Source organism: Aedes aegypti, unplaced genomic scaffold, assembly GCF_002204515.2.
Source record: "Aedes aegypti strain LVP_AGWG unplaced genomic scaffold, AaegL5.0 Primary Assembly AGWG_AaegL5_hic_scaff_2142_PBJ_arrow, whole genome shotgun sequence".
Lineage (NCBI taxonomy): Eukaryota > Metazoa > Arthropoda > Insecta > Diptera > Culicidae > Aedes > Aedes aegypti.
In genome coordinates this window covers 1-20,164 of record NW_018735646.1, presented here as the reverse complement: position 1 = coordinate 20,164, position 20,164 = coordinate 1, and the positions used below count along the sequence as shown (strand labels likewise).

The window sequence follows — 20,164 nt, the reverse complement described above, 5'->3', positions numbered from 1 at the left end:
GTTCCGCTTTCATTGCGTTTTGGCCTTAGTAATTCGTTTCCTTGAGCCTTCCTGACCGCGGAGTGGGTTTAGAGTCGCGGCCATTAAATAAGCAAAGCTCTAAATAAAGGGTTGTCCCTGGAAAATGATAGTCCTGTGAGATCGAATGCCGTTCGGGTGTTGTTTACGATCACCAGGATTTCTGTATTTGTTAACACGGAAATTGTCTCTCGCACTTATCAACACTGGCGATAGAGTAGTCTTGGTAAAACTCTGCAAAAAACGAATAGGATTGCAAGATGCGAGAACAGGTGAACCGGGCATATCTCGCGACAGGAAAAAGCATTATCCAAGTTAATACTTAATATCGATAGCATCGCTAACTCATAATACAGACAACTACGGCGGTTGCGGAGATAGCAAAGTTTCTGGTCCCAGTTAGAAAGAGACAGTACACATTTCATTAGACACGAAGCACAGAGGTCCTTAACTGATGGAAAATTATAGTCAACTGTGACCAATAGTATAAAATATAATTATATTTGATGGTAGATACCTGTTCATTCTAATAGTTGTCTACACGAGGTACGGCTACCTCAGATTCGACAGAATGCCTAATCGCCCATCTAGAAACAGGCAACCATCATGGCGCCTTTTTAGCTTTTAAGGACCACACGCAACATAGGAACGGCCATACGGAAAGCGGAACCGGTATGCCAGCAAAATTGAACCTGTAGCATGCTTGTCCGACCAGATTGTTCAGCTTTCGTTCGTTGACAGCTCAGTCCAGATGGTGTGGATTCATGGCCTGGCCGAACCGGTTTTTCGATTTCCCCCGTTGCCCGTTCGACCAGAGACAAATTAAAGACTTTTCTTCAAGGTGCGACAAATATTGCAACAGTGGGGACTCACAAAAAATAGTCGTATTGGCACTTCAATAAGAGTATAAAGTTCGAGCTCCAAACGAATGCGGAGTGGTACTCGCGTAATGTGGCTCAACTTTGGAGTATAAAACTTATTTAGCACTCACCTGCAAGGGCAACAACTCATGCAATTTTATCCGATAATTGAAATGAAGTATTCCACCTACAAAATCATTAGAGCTCCGGGTAGAGTGCTGGACAGCGCAGAGCATCTGGTTTCCGGACATTATATCTGCGGACTGGAGCGTATACTTGGGCATCTTCTAATATTAAGAAATATCAAAATATATTGGCAATAAAACACAGCATGGTCACATGAAGAGCATTGTTCTCTATTGTATTTCTGGTTGATTATGTATGGTAATTACAAAATCTGAAGTCATATAAGACTACACTAAGAGTCCGTCCCCAAATATTGTTTTTGGGCATCCATGAGGTCAGGTTCATCCTGAAAAAATGTCCATTGCACAGATCCTCCAACACAATTTATAACAAAACAACAGAAATTCATGTTTTACACTCTCTAGGTTCGCTCTATTATTTTGTATTTCGGAGAATATATCGCGAGGGAGAGACAGGCGACCACATATTTCCAAACTAGTTCTGTCTTTTTAATATAGTTCATATCCGAGGCTAATCTATAACACCGTCAGAACACTATGAGGCTCGAAACAGGATTTCCAATAATGTGAACATAATTAGGTGCGCTTTAATTCCTACATCATGGACGCTCGGCTTATTTCATTTAAGCATTTGGTGAACGTATACAACACCATTGCCGTATTTATATTTATATAAGATATAGAATACATCAAAACTCGACGAGGAAAAGTACTATAATGATTGCAACAACCTCAAAGTTTACCAACCGGAATAACAACGTCCGAGTTTACAAAATAAACATACTTCTTAGTTTGGTATTTACAAAACTCTGTTCGTGCATACACAGATTGGCTTCTAATTGTTTTTTGAATACAGAACGAGGAATAGTTGTAATACAGACTCCTAATTAATCCTTTCATCTCCCATGTGGAAGTGGTCCATCGGTTCTTGTTCAAGAATTTCAAAGATTCCCAGCAAATTTGGGATCGTCAACAAAAATCTTTCTACCATATATCCGCTTAGTTTTGGCCTAGACCTTTCCCCTACCCCTTTGGAAACACGCACTAATCAATTCACTGTTTGCTAATAAATTTGGTGCCACATACTATCGAGTTTGATGAATGTCCAGAAATATGACCAAGGTCAGCCAGGTCCCTTATCAGAATAAATATATAACTCGTCATAGTTTTCTTGCGCTGCCCAAACATTCTTGAGTTCATTCATTCCAATGGTGTACCCTTATCAAATAAAGAACTGAACATATACGGGATCTGTGCCCATTATCGTCAACGCAAGAACAACACCGGACCTTTGATGGGGAGGCGGTGAGGCTTAGGAGAGAAATTTGAATGAAAGATATGGGGTATTCAAACGATGCCACTCACAAATATTTTTTTTGTTTCAACAAAAAATCATACCATAGGGAAGGTGGGTGGTAATATACTGTTTAATCAATGAGTACATAAGAAATATTCTTTTTATGCCATGTTAATCACAAAAACAAAGTGATGTCTGTTCTTTTCTCCGGACAACTGTTCTCCTAAATACGTCTATTCAAACTAAACACAATTCCAGTTTCGCCTAGGACGCTTGCTCAGCAACAAGCTTCCTTCGAACTTGTTTTTTGGAAGGATACCGCCAAACTTTATCCAACAGACATGCCTAAGTTTTTGAAAACTCCATAATTGATAATTTGGCAATACAAAGGCATGTCAAACCTTATTGAAAGTTATAGCACCTTGACCATCTTACATGTTATCGGTCAGAGGCCTCATCTAACAAATTGTCTAATAATTTCAACTCTGAAGGGCCCAAACGCATGCATAGCGGAACGGCCATACGGGAAATGCGGAACAATAGCGCGAGCAGTAGTATCTTCAACCTCAGTTGAATTCACACTCTCATCTCGACTGAGTTTTACCAACGAAATGAAATTGAAGGGCTTTTACAGAGAACAAACCTCACACACACACACCGATCAAATTGCGGTAAAGAGTTCCTCGTGGAGGTTGAAGTACTCTTCACACGCTTCGTCGCGAATACCCGAGTTCTCGCAGCACATTTCGTTGCTGAAGATCTATTTACACGTCTACATACTGGCGTGTAAGGCCATTGTACGCCAATGTCCTATGAATAGGGCCATTTCAATAATGTAAGTATCAAATAATAAGTGAGGTGATAATAGAGTCAATGATAACGTACGAACAGCATCATTTTAGAAACAGTCATTTCATCATTTTATTAAAAAAGAATCCAGATAGAAATCCGTATTCCTGGTCACACAATGTATATGTTGATTCCCTCATAAAAAACGGGGATATAATTATATTGTTATCCTTATCGAAATCGAACCGTGACAAACACTCCTAGTGAGGAAAGGCGTGACCGAGAATAATCAGCTAATATACGTGGAAGTAAAAACATATAGAGAAAAGATGAGCCAATACATTAGCCTATTTGCTACCTTCTCAAACAATACGTAGTTAAATGTACATACGCCGAATTAGATTAGGCCGTTTATACACTCTGCATCAGGCAACACGATTGTTTAAGATTCGCCGCTCGATTTGTGTCTCTGCGCATTATATTTGGAATAGCGTAATCGATTCGCTCTAAATTGAATTGTAGAAGGAAACTCTATCGTACATGGAATGAGAACCGATAAGAAAAGTCTCTGGGAGACATAAAATAAAAATTCGGACTTATTCATTTACAAGCAGACATTTCTTATACGCTCGCGAAAGATTTTAGAGAATGGAGTGCCTAAATTTAGTCTTAATAGTTACATCGTTGAAAGAAATATAAGCAATTATATAAGAAATGACTCTTATACTATTCCTGCTGCGGGCTTGCGGAGATGTGCCTGTAACCGGTGAAACGACTTACAAAAATCTAGATCAGTCATATAATTCTTATTAGATATTCTCGTATTCGGTGAGTATAATTATTATTCACAAGTATAATGAGTAGACGTACGGTAACGCGAACAACTTCGGCGTCAAGACGTAAGACTCTCTTAGAACCAACAAAACAAGTTGTCAAAAAGAATAAAACATGAGATTGAATAGGCGGGGTGGTAACCTTTTAACATTTCCGGCCACAATCCCCTAAGACTGATCTATATCTTATATGGCACCGATGATACGCGCTAGTTACGAACAGACACTTGGTGCACGATCCATAATGGTCAGGTGTCTGCTCGAGGCAGATGGGTAGTCGAATAACGCCCCGCAGTAACTCTTGATACACACAAGGAATTAACGCGATTATAGTAAGGCAGAGCGCATTAACACGTACGATCGATTGAATCCTAATCTACCTGGTAGTGTTGTGTGCACTCTATTTGAAGCAGTGTCGACCCAAGCAGAACAGATTCCGAACAACATCAATATAAGCCAACAAATTGTCATCTATCAAACTCAACTATCTCTACTATTCTTAACGTTGGTGGGTAAAATAAAATGCATTCATCTAGTAAAAAAATAAGGTTAAGCGAGCATAAAAATGATTATAACTAAATTACTAATACTATAAACACAGTAAGCACACCTGCGTTTCAAAACTCAAAAAATATGATTTCGCATATTAGTTATGCCTTAACGTCTCCAGATGGTATATTATTTTGATTCGGAATGATATATACTGTATTTTCGCCAGCACGATGTTAGTTCCCGACACGAACAAAACGGTCACCTTTGTTTGAACAATACTGACTGTCATAGCAGAAACAACCTAACTATCCTCAGTGGGTACCAGCACACAGTTGTCTTCTCCCATATTCTAATGGGACCAGTATTTGGTCTACAAAAGATGCACGCTGAATGTATGATAAACCGTCCACAACAACATCGATCCTAAAGCCATAAGGGCACCGCGCTGTTCTGGTGAAATCTCGGTATCATACTGCGAAGGTGAAATACTGTAGATGAGGTTTAGAGAAAATTTCTCTATTATATTAACCGAGAAAACGCTGACAATTGTGGTTCATCCACACGTTGATAAGTTTAAGTAGAGCAACGACTGTACATAATGGTAGCAGCCGATTCTCGCATACCTAAATTAATCATATAAGAGTATACAGCCTTTAAAAAGATACAGCGACTTAACATTTTTGAACATAGTCCATGTGTGTTTCACTATTATATTATAAAATGAACAGTAACTGTCCTCTTATATTTAAATAAATATTTAGAGATAAGCAACAAAAAATTGTTTTTGAAATTTATTGTTTTAAATTACCTACTGTCCAGAATGTCTTTGACGATATCTAATTGAATTAGCTCGACAAAGTGGAAAAATATTACTTCAGTATAGCGAAACCTCCAAATTAGTGATGGGATATCATTTATACAGCCGTTATACTGATTTTGCCAAACAGACCTTGCTGTCCTCGTCAGCTGGTAATAATACGGCGGCGCTTTGAAGTGAACTTACATTCGTCGAAGATAAAAGGTTACCTAATTGATTAAGATCGTCTGGTGACGACTTTTGCCAAAACGAGAGGAATACATATGACACACACACATTATTGGATCAATTTAAAGGGAATTAGAAGGCTTCACAATATGATGGAATTCGGGTGGGTCTAAACGAGTTAATATGGCGAGAGATCTCTCAATAAAGAAAAAATCTAGAATTAATCGCATATTCTCACGTGCGTCTAACACATCATCCTGTACACACACACGCAATATGAAAAAAAATGAATTAACACGAGATCACACTGAAGATAAAGGGAACATAAGGCATAGTGAGATCACTTTAGTTCTATTCTTTACACGAATAAAAGATACTGTGTGGAACATGAAAGCACTTCACAAATAAGGTTTGGAGCACCAACAATGGTATATGGATGACCCCGAAACCTATTTCAAGAAATGGTGTAATGCATGATCGACGAAAAGATGCCAATCGGGGCACTAAAATCGGCAAACAAAAAGACAGTATCTCTAATCGCAACCTATATGCACGAAAAAGTCGACACACTATGAAACAATTCAAGGAGACGAACTCTGTTTGTCCTGCCATATTATGAAAAAAATAAACCAAAATATGCATGCTTGCGCTTAAATTTTTGCCAAACATGACACAAGGTTTGTATTTTCTGTAAATATTGACTACTGACTATTCTTGCATTTAAACAAATATATTACAACGTATCCCCTTTCCGTTTGTCACGAAAAATGAGAAACCATCATATTTATACCATTTAATTAGTCGCATAAAACCGACTAATCAGTTAATAAAAATCCTTCCTTCGACTGAGCGACAAGGCGGCCACTTTCAAATTGTTTTTCTCGCGTTTACCACCAATTTACGCTTATTTGGGCCCTTTTAACCAAACACTGCTCCAGCAAAAAAAACGAAACAAAATTTTCAAAAACTAAGCCATTTTTGCTTTTGTGATGTAGGGGAATAGGTGGCATATGAACAACTAACGGGCGAAATGGGACCACGCACTTACATATCCTAAGAATATGCCATACTCACCATTAGTAGATCGGCCACAACCAAAGAACAAGAGAGAAAAAAAAATCATTCCGAATTCAATAAATTCGCTCCTACATCACACAGGACTGCTAACAGGAAAATTATACTAATATTTTCCCACTTAATTGAAACAAGATTTTTTTATTGACGTATTAAACGCTCATTTATTTCTAGTTAGGCGGAAATGCTTCTGCGAAAACATCGACTCCCTTCAAAAAGCTATGCACATACTCCCAAATTTTAAGGTGGCTATGTCTCTGGTTGCTTAGCTCTTGGGATAAAGATTCAAAATAAGCTGCACATATGATATTATAGCCAACAGCTCAGGGAGATTACAATCAAATTGGCCAACTATTTTCAGCAATAGTAGCACAAACACAGGAAACCATGTGATTCTCTTAAATTAGTTAGGATCAGCCATTGATGGGGCGACAACAAGACCGACACTGCTCCTATAATACGACATACTGATCGGGCCAACAAACGTTCGGCTGAGAAATGACCAGAACAGCCATAAATGCTCATCATAAAATTCACTAAAATTTCATGCAAGGTTGTTCATATTTTGCCCCCGATTGCCTTTTTACCAGCCCTTGTTTCGACCCAAAAACTCGACAAATTTTCTATCTCGCTTTTCTGACATATGATATGATTTTTATCACAATGAATGAATGTAGCACATCGTACTAACATCAAACTTGAAAACTAGCCGAGGGTGAAATAAAAATATTGCCATTTTATGGTCTTAAACCGAACATTTGCTTACGTGTCCATTATGCCCCTAATCCCCTACCGAAGCACTGTCATTCTTCAATGAAAGATAAAAGTTTAATACAAATTTGTTAAGTTATTTTGTATCGCAATGATAAAATGCGTGTTGCGAACACTATTTTAGACTATTGAAAAATATATCTTACAGACAGGTCCAAAACTTCAAAGTACTCTAGCTACGTTGTTTTCCGATAAAGTTTTCTCAAATAAGGTGCGAAAATGCTTGACTACTATATCTTTTGAATGCCGAATGTCAATCCTATGCACAATTTTATTTACACTTTTTATAACAAGGGCATATATGTATATGAGCTCTAATTTAAACTTCATAGAAATAATGGTAAATATACACATCACTGTAACTTCTGATTTTCTCGAAGAAATGCTTTCACGATAACTTTCGATTCCCTCGTTAGAATATTTCTGGCACACCGTGCTATCCTTGTAGTGTACTATAAAATATAAGAGCTGTTGTATAGTCTTATTGAGCTCAACTAGCGATATTTAATCTTTTGCGATCTCCAAAAACACGAAATAAAACCAATGAAGAGCAAATTATCGAGCTAACATTAGCCAATAAGTTGTTTATAAGCCATAACCCTTGTTTATCATATTGAAAACATCATAATGTCTACCGACTCATAATAATTAAATGAAATAATATTTGTTTGCGGTAAAGTAAATTTCCTTAAAAACGCGTGAAATTCATGACAAAGAAAATTTACTGATGAAATGACACAAAATTGTTGATTTACAACAACGCATATTGTATTAAAAAAAATATTGTAATTATAAACCCGAAACTGATTAACTTATCATTCTCTACATTATCGACATAATAATATTGGTTACCACAATCGGACTGCATTCTAAAAACATACACCAGGCAGTTAAGATTTAGGAGCACTTTAACATGACTTAGTGCAGTCTTAGGGGTCGTCCATAAATGACGTAGCTTTTTAGGGGGGAGGGAGGGCTTCATGAATTTGTGACGATGTGTGACGAGGGGAGGGAGGGGTCCTAGCTAGTGGACGTAGCATTTTGAATCACATCGGTAAAATGAGAGGCGCTGATAAAAATGACATACAATTATTTTTATCAAACTTCTTTTTTTCTTTGCTTGATTTAGAAAGTTGAATTATAAAATGATGATTCAGCTTCAAAACATTCATATGACAAGATTGGAAAAATTCTAAGAAATTTTAGATTTTCTTGATAAGTGCAAACAGATTTTTTTAATGCTGTAAATAACTACGTGAAAATTTTATTAATGTCTTGATAAATTAATTTAAAAATAAACAAGTTTAAAGTTAAAAAAATATCCAAAAACAACGTTTTAACGATTTCGAAACATTATTCTAGTTCTATTCTTATTTTCTGTTAGAGCTTATTTCTTTAAAAAAAAAAAACATATGTTCGTTTTGGAATATATTACATTGAATCAAGATATTTATTCCGTGAATTATGCTTTCAATGTTGCAGAAGATCTCCACCCAATTTCATCGATTTGTTTTGATATATCAATAATCTTGATGGAATAGCCTGAGTACAACTTGATGGAAAAGCCTGGTCAACAGATTCGAGTGTTATCGAAATTGTTCTATCATTCAATTTTCTTAATAACTCGGTAATTTGAAGAAAGATTATTCTTAGTCTTTAATTGTTTTGTTATAGGCTGTGTAAGATTATTTCAGTATGGGGAACGAAATGATGTTAAGCTGAATTATTAATAAAGATGAATACATTTGTATAATAATCGCTAAGATCTTCTGAAACATTCCAAATATTACAAGTGTAATCTTTCTACATCTGGCCACTGATTGCTAAATGGATTTGAATTTGGATAGTCCATAATAGCCATTTCAAATTAAAGATATGCTGTTGATCATTTTTATTGAAATATATTCCCTAACAACGAATTATTAAAAAACAATCCTCTAATATAAAGAATTTTCTTTTCAACCTATTATAAAATCTATTGTACCTCAACTCGTTACTGTTAGCTTCATCAGTCCAATCACAGATTTGTTTTTCTACATCTTCAGCTGTAAACTTTTTTTTCATGGTAACAACAGCAAAAGTAATACAATTTAGACAACAACTTAAACAGGAAAAAGTTTATTCAAACTGTTTTTCAAAATAGTTTTGGAGCGCTACTGCATACCAAACTTTTAATCGTTACATTATCCTTACGTTTCAGACAATAATTAATACCAAACTTTGTATAGAACTTCTGAATTCCATTTATTTATTTTAACCCAATTGCTAAGAAAAAACCAATAAAAAAAAAGAGAGGGGGGGGGGGTTGCTTGATATGCTACGTATTTTCCAAGGGGGGGTATCAGCATTTGTGACGAAATGCTACAAGGGGGGGAGGGGGGGTGTAAAAAATCAGTGAAAAAAATGCTACGTCATTTATGGACGGCCCTTAGGAGTTTTATCGACGTCTTTGTTAGACAAGCAAGATGAGGTTTTTGGGTATCAACGGTATCAACAAAGCATTTTAAAGTGATTGTACCCCGTTTGGCATAAAGTCGTTTGGCATAAGGTCGTTTGGCATAAAGCCGTTTGGCATAAAGTCGTTTGGCATAATGGTTGTTTGGCATAATGGCCGTTTGGCATAATGGTCATTTGGCATAATGGTCGTTTGGCAAAATGATTGACTTAGAATGAATATCGGCATTTTTTAATCTTTTACCGAGATCAACACCACCGAGCCCATAGCAAAAAATTTTGGAAGGTTTGCAATAAGCATGGTGTTTGTTCAGAGATTTTCCAAGCTATGAATGTAAAAAAAATGTTGTGATATTAGAGAGCATAACTAAATAAAACTCGTAACGGGTCTGGTGGAAGATCTTTTCGGAATGATATTTTTTTTCTACATCTCAGAACATAGAATATCTTTGAGCTTGTTGCGATCTACATATTTGAAAATATTAATTGGCAAAGGAAGTTCGCAGTAGAATATTTCGCTCATAGAATATTTCGATGCAGATCAAGCTTTTCCCAGTTTTGACGTGAAAACTTGATGAAAATTACTTGATAAAATAAGAGAAAATTCATTTGCAAAATTTTAAAGCTCTAATCCAAAGACCTTTTATTAGAGCATAATGCAAAAATAGCCTCTATACGAGAGCAGATAATTTTTCGTTCAAAATGTTTGAAGCTCTAACGCAAAAAATGTTCCCACAGCATAACTCAAATGAACAACACATTTAAAAAAAAAATATGTGTGGCAAAACTTTTGAACGACTCAATATAAATTTTAATCTTGGACGTGTAAGTCAAAAACACCGTCAATTATCGAAAGAAGGGAAAGGAGATCATGTATTTGCAAGAAAAAAAATATGTTCAATATTGGCAGGTTCTAAAAAAATATCATTCTTACAGCACGTCTTGCAAGAATTGATAATACAACGAAATATAAAAATAGGTTAACATTTAGCTTTACTAAATAATAAAAATTTAAAACAGTTTATATATAAAGAACAGACTATTTTCAAAAGAAGGCAACATTTGTGATTAAATATAGAAGAAGACGCCAAAAATAATCGTGGCATAATACAACGAAAAGACATAAAAAAAAGCGTTCCGAATCATCGGTTCCCCGAATGCCAGTTCCCCGAATGACCGGTTTCCCCGAAAAGCGGTGCAATTTAAATAGAAGCTATAGGTAATAGTCTTCAGCAGCCTCCTGACACCGCCCATACAACCCCATTGAAAAATAACGAGCAAACATCTCTGGTTCCCACTGGGAAGTGGTTCCCACTGACAGCTCAATGTTTGTAAACAAATAACCGTTTGAGGACTAACAATCGATGATGGCGAAATCTTTATCTCCGAAAAATATTCCAATAGCGAAACTCATATGAAGCATTAATATTTGAAAGAAGGGTAATTTCTGGATAAATAATAAAATACTATTAGCAATAACTTTCCTAATATGCTTTAGTTTATTCAAGAGCATATGATTGTTGAATAAAGTGTCATTTTGTTTCAATTGACTCCAAAGCCTGACAAGCCTGATGCCATCAGAAAGATTCAATAGAAACGTAAAACGAATGCCATCTTAAGAAATTCTTGTTTTCAGACTCATTATGCCAAACGACTATTATGCCAAACGACTTTATGCCAAACGGCTTTATGCCAAACGACTTTATGCCAAATGACCTACCACCCTTTAAAGTGGTTTTTACTGAAAAGACGTTTAGCTCTTTTCAATGCATTATTAAAACTGTTAGAATTTAAAAGCATCTCTAATAAAACCTTCATAAATAATATCTCAGATCAGAAAGCCTACGCCACTTTGAAGCATAGAATTGCATAAGTTTCAAGCAAAGCAGAACATTCAGCCGCATTACGAGTAATTTTCAATTCGTACATAGCTTGGCAATTTTTCCAAGTTCCAGCAATGTAAAACGATGGTCATATGTCGGCAAATTCGAAGGATCACAACTCGGCAGATTCCTCTCACAAAATTACGCTGAACAGATTCCTAAAAATGGCCATACAATCGACGGAAATTCTAAAACGGATCTAATCAGATAACGGCACAGCGAACGAAGATAGTAAATATTCAACTTAAATTGGAGAAGAATACAAATAGGCATCATCTAATTTCTTAGAGCTTTCAAAATCATAACATGATTTCCAATAGATAGGGTAACGTATATAACTTGAACATGCATATAATTTGGACAGGCTGCTTTTTCTATGCTCATTTACAATGAGATGATGAGGAATTTATGTACGGAAAATCATGCATTGCATTATTAATACACTATGCTACTTAATAATGATGGCCAATTTCATAAGAATTAGAAATTGGCTCCAAAAATATCAAAACTGTAAATTGTATCAAAAGAACACCTGTGAAACCTACGAATGCAAGAGGATGTACGTTTCAAGAACATACTTTAAACGCAATAATAGCGCTCAGAATAGGCATTCATTAAAAGTTTGAAGGCGGCAATATGATAAAATATGTCTAAAATTGAAGCTAAGTTCATCTAAAATCTTAACATTAGTATATAAGGCATAAATCAGGTGGTGTCCAAAATAGATTACGGTTTTTGTTCAGTTGATATAATTTGGCCATCTGATGAAACGCACTGGAATGTCACATGCATGTATAATTGCAGGCGTATTTCGTGGATCTGATGATATTTGCTTCCATTTAATGAAATTATTGATTATCACTAATATACACATCCAATAAGCGGAAAAATGCATAAGTCACATGTAAACTCTTCAAACATTATAATACGATCGTCCTTTTAAGAAACCTTTGAATAGATAGTGAGATAACGCCCCTGTCCAAATTATTCAAATTCACATGAGGGTGTCCAAAATGTATATTTGATGTCCGAAATGTATAACAGACAGGCAATTAAAAAACGCTATTTGGCACCTATTGCTACAGCTTGTAAGCTTTTTCTCTCCAGAAACTCAGAAAACAATGATACATTAAGCATATAAGTATCATAACGTAATCAAATATTAGTATCTAAGGCAGTTAATCGATCGCCGTTTCCAGACAAATCCTTAGCCTGTCCAAAATACATAATTTACCCTAAGAGTAAATTATTGATTTGGGAATTGAGTTTTGAAGGGCTAAATAATTTTTATATGCACAAAGAATTCGAAAATGTTTGGGCTAAAGCTCTTATTAATGGAAAAACGCATATTTTTTCATCCGTGTATTTTCCACCTGAACACGCTAACAAACATTCTTTTGAATTATTTTTCAAAATTGTCGAAACTATTATTTCAAATATGGAACCTGAAGTAAAACTGCATATTTATGGCGACTTTAACCAACGCAATGCCGACTTCATTGCAGACAATGAAAGTGAATCACTTTTACTCCCAGTCGTAGGCGAAGACAGTACTTTACAATTTTTATTCGACAAAACATCATATTTTGGCCTAAATCAAATTAATCACGTAAAAAACCAGCAAAATTCTTACTTGGACCTCTTATTTACAAATTGCACTGAAGATTTCTGTGTGTATACATCATTATCACCTCTATGGAAAAATGAAGTATTTCACACAGCAATTGAATACTCAATCTTTATACACAAAACTTCTCTCCCCAGCGACTGGAGTACGAGGAAGTGCCGGAATACAATAAAGCAAATTACAAAGAAGCCAAACGTAGACTATGTATAATTAATTGGAAACATGTTATAAGTATTAAAGGAAATGTCGACACCGAAGTAGACAAGTTCCATTCAATTATTCAACAAATAATTAATGAAACTGTGCCAACAAGAAGAAAAAGACGTATACAAAATAACAAATTACCGGTGTGGTTTAGCCCACAACTGAAAAACCTAAAGAACAAGAAACAGAAAGCGCATAAATAATACAAAAAAGAAAATACTGCCACGAACTTACAAAATTATCATGACATATGTAACCAACTCAACTCAGCCATTAACTCCGCACATGAAGAATATAATCGTAAAGTCGAATCCGAAGTCAAATCATGTCCTAAAAATTGTTTTAATTATGTTAACACAAAATTAAAAAGTAGCAATTTCCCTTCGCGAATGCATTTCGACGGAAACGTAGGTGAAAACTCTTCCGATATCTGCAACCTTTTCGCAGATTTCTTCCAAGAAGTGTATACCACCTACTCTGAAGAAGACCGCGACCGCAATTTCTTTTCCTTTTACCCAGAAATTTCTAATAGTATATCTATTGAAAAACAATCACAACAAGAAATCTTATCTGCACTAAAAAACCTGGACGCAACTAAAGGAGCAGGACCGGATGGTATTGCACCCGTGTTCTTCAAAAATCTCTCAGAAGAACTTACCCTCCCCTTAGAACGCCTTTTCGACATGTCTCTTAAAAATGGAAAATTCCCAGAAGCTTGGAAATCCTCATATTTGGTGCCTGTATTCAAATCAGGTACAAAATCTGACATACGGAACTATCGCGGAATTGCCATTATCTCCTGTATTCCCAAACTCTTCGAATCTCTCGTAAACGACAAAATTTTTCAGCAAGTAAAAAACCAAATTACTTGTAGGCAGCATGGCTTTTTAAAGGCCGCTCAACATCTTCCAATTTGCTAGAATTTGTCTCTTTCATTCTCAACGCAATGGACAATGGCAAGCACGTAGAAACCCTCTACACTGACTTCAGTAAGGCATTTGACCGAATCGACATACCATTATTAATCTTCAAATTGCAAAAAATAGGAATGGAGCCAGGACTCTTGAGTTGGATCCAGTCATATCTATCACATCGGAAACAAATAGTGCGCTTTCAAAATAAATTATCTGCACCCATTTCTGTAACCTCTGGAGTACCCCAAGGTTCTCATTTAGGCCCACTTCTTTTTATTTTGTATGTAAACGACATTTCCTTTTTACTTAGAAAAATAAAATTTCTTATATATGCAGACGACATGAAGCTCTTCATGGAAGTAAGTAATTCTAGCGAAGCAGAAGAATTCCAGAATGACATTAACTTATTCTTCACTTGGTGCAAAAAAAAAAGTCTACTCCAGCTCAATATCAAAAAATGTAATTCAATAGCATTTAGTCGAAAATATGTAACACCTCCAATTGAAGTATTTTTAGGAAATCAAGTAGTGCAGAAGTGTAAAATTGTAAGGGATTTGGGCGTAATCATAGCGTTAGCGTTAGCGTTAGCGTTAGCGTAGTTACGGTATACTTCGTAGATTGGATACTAGCAACATTCATGTTTCTTTTTAATAATCTCATCCTGACTACTTTCAAGAACAAGGCAGAGGAGTATACCTTGTTCAAATCATAAACAAGAATACTAAAAGCATGAATATCGCTATTCCCGGCCACGCCCATCTTTACCGTAACTTGGGATAGGGGAAGGAAATGTTGATGTAGCACTTACTTAATGAGAGGCCACCGACTCAGCGACACCCTCATAAGTGCTACGGAGTTGAAGGTTGGGGAAGGTATATTGTCAGGATTCGCCTAGAAAGCTGGCGATAGACCATAAATATTTGTTGTTTAAGCGTTTTCAAATTAATCTTTTGAAAGCCGGCAATCAAAAGAGAAAACAATAGCTTATTATAGCATAAATAGTATATCGCAAAATGCTTGTCGATTGTGCAGTAATATTTTTGCTCAATAACCAGTAAAAAGCAAAACCGATCCCTCCAGGGTCATCGGATTGTATAAAATAACGATACGCGTAAAAAAAATCACGCCTATTGAAAAACTGTACTGTTCCCATTGAAAAACTGTACTGGGTGGTACTGTATTTTTAGGTAATCGAAAAACGAAAGGAAGCGCGTTCGAACTAAACACCCTAGGATAACACAGTCGGTTTTCTGCTCGAAATTATACGAAAAGCAGAATCGATCCCTCCAGGGTCATCGAACGGTTAAAAAGCATCCACAACCGATTGTTAGTTACGTAACACCCGTCCGGACAGAATGCGCAATCTGAACATAATTATCAAACTCCGAAAATAACAGAAGTTCCACGACGCGGACAAAAACGATCCGGAAGGCTCACAAAAGAAAAAGTATCATACTGGAACAAACTCACCGGATTGATTCTCTAAATTTATGTGCTGCCTGTCACTTCCGGATGGTTCGGTGAACTTAGGGCAGCCAAAAACCAACAGTACTGAGGACACAAATCAAACAAAAATCACTTTTTCCTTTTTCACTTTTCACTATTCCATTTCTGAATGTAAAAACTGTCCTGCTTGGGCTTCTCGAAGCACTACCCAGCAAGACGCTCACAAACAGGAAAAAAAAACAAAAAATATCTCCAGCTAAATGTGAGCTAAATCTATCGGAATAATCTCCGGCGACGAAAACATGCGCGAAACCGTGAGCCAAATCTATCGGACGACGCAAAACCGAACTGTCCTGCTTGGGCTTTACGAAGCACTACCCAGCAAGACACTCCAAAACAGTAAAAAAAAATCTCCGGCGACGAAAACATGCGCGAAACCGTGAGCCAAATCTATCGGACGACGCAAAACCGAACTGTCCTGCTTGGGCTTTACGAAGCACTCGGGATTTGGGCGTAATCATAGACTCTAAACTCACTTTTGTAGAACATTATAATTCCATAATAAACAAAGCAAACAGCATGCTTGGCTTCATTAAGAGGTTCAGTAACAATTTTCAAGACCCATATACTATTAAACTATTGTATACTACATATGTAAGACCAATTCTGGAATACTGTCACCTAGTATGGCACCCGTACCATGTCGTACACGAAGAACGCATAGAATCAGTACAGAAGCAATTCCTTTTATACGCCGTTCGGAAATTGAATTGGACTGTACTGCCACTTCCGTCGTATGAAGCACGCTGCATGCTCATCAACTTGGAAACACTTAAGCAACGCCGGGAATTCGCAATGATTCTCTTTATAAACAACATTATTTCGAACCGTGTAGACTCTGCTGCACTTCTTTCTCAACTAAACTTCTACACACCCTCTCGGCATTTAAGAACAAGAAAATTATTTTCAGAAAAATCATGCAGAACGCATTATGCTCAGAACGGACCAATAAACCGTATGATGCGTCAGTATAATGTACATTGCGAATTCATTGGCATTACTATGTCCAAAGAGCAGCTTAAAACACGACTAAAGAACAATAGAAGTAATCCATAGCATGTAAGAAAGTATTGTAATTATTGTATGTAGTCTACCTATGCTTGACGAAATAAATAAATAAATAAATAAATTGTTTGATAGCTTCATTATCATATATTGTTAGAAACATTTTACTTTTCTGTGGCATAAAACTTGTTTTTTTTTTCTAAAAAATGATCAATGCCACTAATACTGATTTTGATGCAGAAAACCGCATAAATCAATGTTTACAAAGTTCACGGTTCCTCCAAAAGACGCCTATAGATGAACCTTATTGATAAGGTACTGAATATTCTAGATGTTTTTTATTCTGACTAACCGAATTATCGTTTACTGATTAGGAAGGCATGAGATGTTTTAAGCATCGGATAGAATGATCATTATTTCTAATGTACTCACAGCAAAATTTATCATCCAAACCACACAAAACTTCTAGAGCCGCAAAACTTAATCCACTGATTTCAATGTTTACAAAAATTCGAAATAACTGCGTGTCGGCAGTGACTAATATTGTCGTTCGATCAGCTGCGACAAAAGTTATACACAATACTGACATTTATAACCGATGTAAACATAAGCGTAAGGTAAGCTAAGAAAAGCATATTCCTCATGTACAGTGCGAGAATGGATCTGTTTTGAATTCGTTTATATGTATTTACAGCTAGTTTCATGTGTAATGCTAACATTCAGTGTAGACTGAAAATGTGATCTTATCGCCATCTATACAGCAACCCGACAACTGTCTTTTTTGCATCATTTGAATTTACTGTTGATTGTAATATAATTAGAATTCGTGTCCACGAAGATAGGATAGAGCTTACGCAATGAATGATGCTCGAAAATATGGCCTGGAAATGTATAGAAGGGAACTTAAAAGTGCTTGTACATATTTTTTAGAATGCCTAACTAACACCCATTCGTTATATGTTGATAGTTTTGTTGTTGAATTAACAAACTTTTGGGATTGATTTCAACAAACATGTTTGTAGGCCTTCATATGTTAAACATGTTTGTCAAAATTGACATTTTATTTGTTTTGGAGATTACAAACAATGTACCTGCGTGAATGTTTACGAATTATCCAAACATGCGTTTAAACAACATACATTTATTAATTATATTTAATACATTATTTTTCTTCGTGGCTTCACGGCCCCACTGGGATAAAGCCCGCTTAGTGGTTCTGCTAATACGTGCACAGTTTTTATTTTCTTTGGTTTGCTTTAGGAGACTTTGCCCTGACAGGAGGGCATTCGTCTCCGTAAAGTTATTAATCAATAGTTGTCTTTCCTAACGTTGTCATTTTTCGTTTGCAGGGGCCCAGATAGCCGTAGCGGTAAACGCGCAGCTATTCAGCATGATCAAGCTGAGGGTCGTGGGTTCGAATCCCACCGGTCGAGGATCTTTTCGGGTTGGAAATTTTCTCGACTTCCCAGGGCATAGAGTATCTTCGTACCTGCCACACGATATACGCATGCAAAAATGGTCATTGGCATAGTAAGCTCTCAGTGAATAACTGTGGAAGTGCTCATAAGAACACTAAGCTGAGAAGCAGGCTTTGTCCCAGTGGGGACGGAACGCCAGAAAGAAGAAGAAGAAGGTAATTAAAAGCTTAATGGAGTGAAAGTTTACTTTGAGACCATAAAACTGCAATACTTTTCGGCAACCCCGAGTGTGTTTCCTAGTCTTCCTGCATTCATACATGATGTTAAAAATCATACCACAAGTCAGAGAAATAAGGTAAAATACAAGGTAAAATATTTAGTTGCTAAAAATGCTAGCAAAACGCGCAAAGCAACATTAGCACCTTCATAGAATTTACTGTTCCTATTAGAAATGGTCGTTTATGTAGTGCGCAATTTTTTTCTGTTCTCGAAAATTTTTAAATTACCTAATGCAATAAAACAGTACTTGTCAGTGTCAGTCTACGTATTTAACAACTACCGAAAAGCTAAACACGTCTTCTCGGTGAGAATCGAATTCACGACTCCCTGATCTCTAGTTAGGGCGCGTTACCCCTACACCACGAGAGGACTCATGGACGCAGAAGTCAACCTGAATTCGATTTCAGCTCAATAGACCACGTGGTCCTTTTTCGCAAAGTGCACCTCTTTCAGAAGAATCAGATGCCTATCCAAACACAACGCTTTCTATTGATATCCAATGCCTAGCCCGAGAGCGCATTATGTTTAGGTAGTGAAAACCACAATTCATAATTAGTTAAAAACAAGTATTTATCGGGGCCCCGATAGCCGTAGCGGTAAACGCGCAGCTATTCAGCATGACCAAGCTGAGGGTCGTGGGTTCGAATCCCACCGGTTGAGGATCTTTTCGGGTTGGAAATTTTCTCGACTTCCCAGGGCATAGAGTATCTTCGTACCTGCCACACGATATACACATGCAAAAATGGTCATTGGCATACTAAGCTTTCAGTTAATAACTGTGGAAGTGCTCATAAGAACACTAAGCTGAGAAGCAGGCTCTGTCCCAGTGGGGATGTAACGCCAGAAAGAAGAATAAGAAGTATTTATCGAGCAACGGACTCATGTTCCGTAACCGGTCGTTTGAGAACGTCGCGCCCCTTGCACATTCCACATTGGGAAATCCGAACCCAAAGGTGGAAAAAATTGATAACTTTCACAATAGAATGATTAAAAATAAGTGTAATAGCTCATTCGAAAGGATTTTTTTTCAGGAATCGATTGGTGATGGTTTCATGCTCGTGGGACAGCTCTGGGATAAGCTATGATGCCCGTTTTGCCCCAATTCCTTGGAAAGACTAGATTTTCAAGTTGTTTTGTGTAAAACTGTTATATTGTGGAGAATATTTCCAATGAATTTCATCATTCCTAATCCATTTAACAGTGTTTTACCGAGAACGTGATAAAAAGATGGAAATTTAGGGGATTATGGGGCCAAATGTACAATGCGATATTTTTGAGGAAGCAGTAATATTTGTACAAAATGTATGGTAATTAATTATGCTTTATGCAAAATATTTTGAATAATTTACCTTCTTATATTACAAATTCCAAACATTTCCAAACGACATGTGATAGTTTGGGTAGACGATGTTGATCTTAATGATCGATTGCCTTTAGCCTCATTGATAGGAGGTAGTGGGAGTGTTGCGGTACCGATTTCTTTTAGCGTCCCACAGAAAACTCGCAGTTTGTGTTGGGAACAGCTTTAGCTGCAAAAGTATTTTAATTAGGATTTTCCAATTATTTAGCTTTACAATAGTACTTACAATTTTATCAGTATTCTCCTTTC

At 36.5% G+C, this 20,164-nt stretch overlaps 1 long non-coding RNA gene across 1 annotated transcript; it reads right to left on the bottom strand.

Annotated features, from left to right (window-relative positions):
* Positions 1-531: 531 nt before the first annotated feature.
* On the bottom strand, positions 532-17,450 carry LOC110680945. The gene is made up of 3 exons (XR_002503038.1): positions 17,291-17,450; positions 16,570-16,573; positions 532-544 (listed from the first exon to the last, which is right to left on the bottom strand). It is a non-coding gene; the product is annotated as an uncharacterized LOC110680945 (long non-coding RNA).
* Between the last annotated feature and the right edge of the window lie 2,714 nt (positions 17,451-20,164).